Genomic DNA, 2,241 nt, shown 5'->3' with positions numbered 1-2,241 from the left:
AGAACTCAAATAAACATCCTTAAAAGTGTAACCCATGTCAAAAGAAGTCAGGCTGCAGATACGCCCCTCCCCCCGCGCGGTGCTGCGGAACCAGGAACCCTTGGCGGTGGCAGCCGAGGCTGGACAGGCGGCCAGGGGCGAGGGAAGGACGACGACGAAGAGCGTGGCTGGGTTGAGCTGAGGTGAGAGCGGCTGCCACAAAGCGGGCTAGGCCACACGGATGCTGGGCCCAGGCATGATGCTGATCAAGGAGTATCAAGTTATCCTGTCAGTGTCTGTAGATGAGTACCAAGTAGGACAGCTGTATTCGGTGGCAGAGGCCAGTAAGAATGAAACTGGTGGTAGTGAAGGTGTGGAGGTCCTGGTGAATGAGCCCTATGAGAAGGATGGAGAGAGGCCAGTATACCCACAAGATCTACCACTTTCAGAGCAAAGTGCTGACATTTGTTCGAATGCTGGCCCCAGAGGGAGCCCTGAATATCCATGAAAAAGCATGGAATGCCTACCCCTACTGTAGTACAGTTATTACAAATGAATATATGAAAGATGACTTCCTGATGAAAATTGAAACCTGGCACAAACCTGACCTTGGAACACTGGAAAATGTGCACAAACTGGATCCAGATGTATGGAAACATGTGGAAACCGTTTTCATAGATATTGCAGATCACAGCCAGGTGCTTAGCAAGGATTACAAGCAAGAAGAAGATCCAGCAAAATTTAAATCAGTCAAGACGGGAAGGGGACCACTGGGTCCCAATTGGAAGAAAGAATTGTCGAATCAGAAGGACTTGCCATACATGTGCGCCTACAAACTGGTAACGATCAAGTTCAAGTGGTGGGGCCTTCAGAACAAAGTTGAAAACTTTATACAGAAGCAAGAGAAGCATCTGTTTACAAACTTCCATTTGCAGCTATTCTGTTGGCTTCATAAGTGGGTTGAGCTTACTATGGATGACATTCGCAGGATGGAAGACGAGACCAAGAGACAGCTGGATGAGATGAGAGAAAAAGACCCTGTGAAAGGAATGACAGCCAATGACTAATGCCATCCCTTCCCCTCAGCACTTTTTGCAAGACAGTGGTCAGCAGGAAGGTTCAGCAGCTCCACCCTCCTGAGTGACAGGCCATCTTCAGACCCAGCCTTTCTGTGCCCATTCGACAGGAGATTTCCAGTCCCTTGCAGCTAACTCTAGATGCCCTTTAATATTGTGAACAAATACACCATCTGGTATTATTAAGCACATGTGTGTAGGAGCTGGTGCCTCTGAGACATGTGGCGTGTAGGTCACTGGATGGACAGCTCCTCCCTCCTCTATCCATTGTGTTCTGACCCATTTCCATGTGGCCCCTATTTCCAAGTGACATTTTTAGCTGAAATACCTGTCGTTTGTGATGTGATTTAAATGATTTAAGTTTGTTTAAAAAAAAAAAAAGAACTTGGGAGCTAACTTGAGGAATAGTCGTGTCTCAAAGAGGTCTTTCATATCCACTGATATCAAGGTAATTATTGAAAGTCTTGGCTCAGGCCTCTTTGGCTCCCAAGAGATACACCTTGCCCTACCAGAAAGTCAGAGGTGGGATGGGAGAGGACATAGGAGAGAGCAGAGCGGGTATACAGTGGGATCGCTATTTCAGGGTGGTGGGTAGGGCAAAGACGGGGTGAAAATTTGTAACCCAAAAATGTGTGGAAATGAATGATATAAACTAAAAATAAACATTTGAAAAAAAGAATATAAGAACTTACTGATTAAATCTAACTACACATATGACTCTTCCACTGGAATCTATGTGGTAGAAAGGAAAAAATAAGGCTTCATTTGACACCTAACTTAGTCTTTTGAATGTGGGCAAAGGCTTTTCATCTTTATTATGTTGATGATCAGGGAAATGAGGAAAATGCTGGAAATTCTTCAATACAAACTTCAATAAAGTTTCTAATGATAAAGATTCAGGAGTATGCCAGGGTGTTTTTATGTTGAAAGACAAAACTATATTATACTATGGTGAAATTAAGTAAAAAAATAATTACAATTATTGTCTCAAATTCCAAACTAAACCATCATTATTATATTTGGTCAGAAAACAATCTAAGCTGAGGAAGCCTTCAATTAATAGCTAGAGAATACTGCTAAGTAAGGAAGATGAACTCAAAACTGGAAACTGTTTCCTTATGAAAGTTCCTACAGAACATTCATTGAAAAGTCTGTGGCTTAGACAGTGACAGAAAGGTTTCCATTT

At 43.2% G+C, this 2,241-nt stretch overlaps 1 pseudogene; it reads left to right on the top strand.

Annotated features, from left to right (window-relative positions):
• Nucleotides 1-205: 205 nt before the first annotated feature.
• On the top strand, nt 206-1,369 carry LOC138171041 (phosphatidylinositol transfer protein alpha isoform pseudogene; annotated as a pseudogene).
• The last annotated feature ends 872 nt before the right edge of the window (nt 1,370-2,241 follow it).

The sequence above is a fragment of the Petaurus breviceps genome, unplaced genomic scaffold (assembly GCF_028583685.1).
Source record: "Petaurus breviceps papuanus isolate PSGF00001 unplaced genomic scaffold, PetGlider_PUasm1.0 41, whole genome shotgun sequence".
NCBI classification, from domain to species: Eukaryota; Metazoa; Chordata; class Mammalia; order Diprotodontia; family Petauridae; genus Petaurus; species Petaurus breviceps.
Note: the sequence above shows the minus strand (reverse complement) of the source record. Positions and strands in the feature narration are given on the sequence as shown.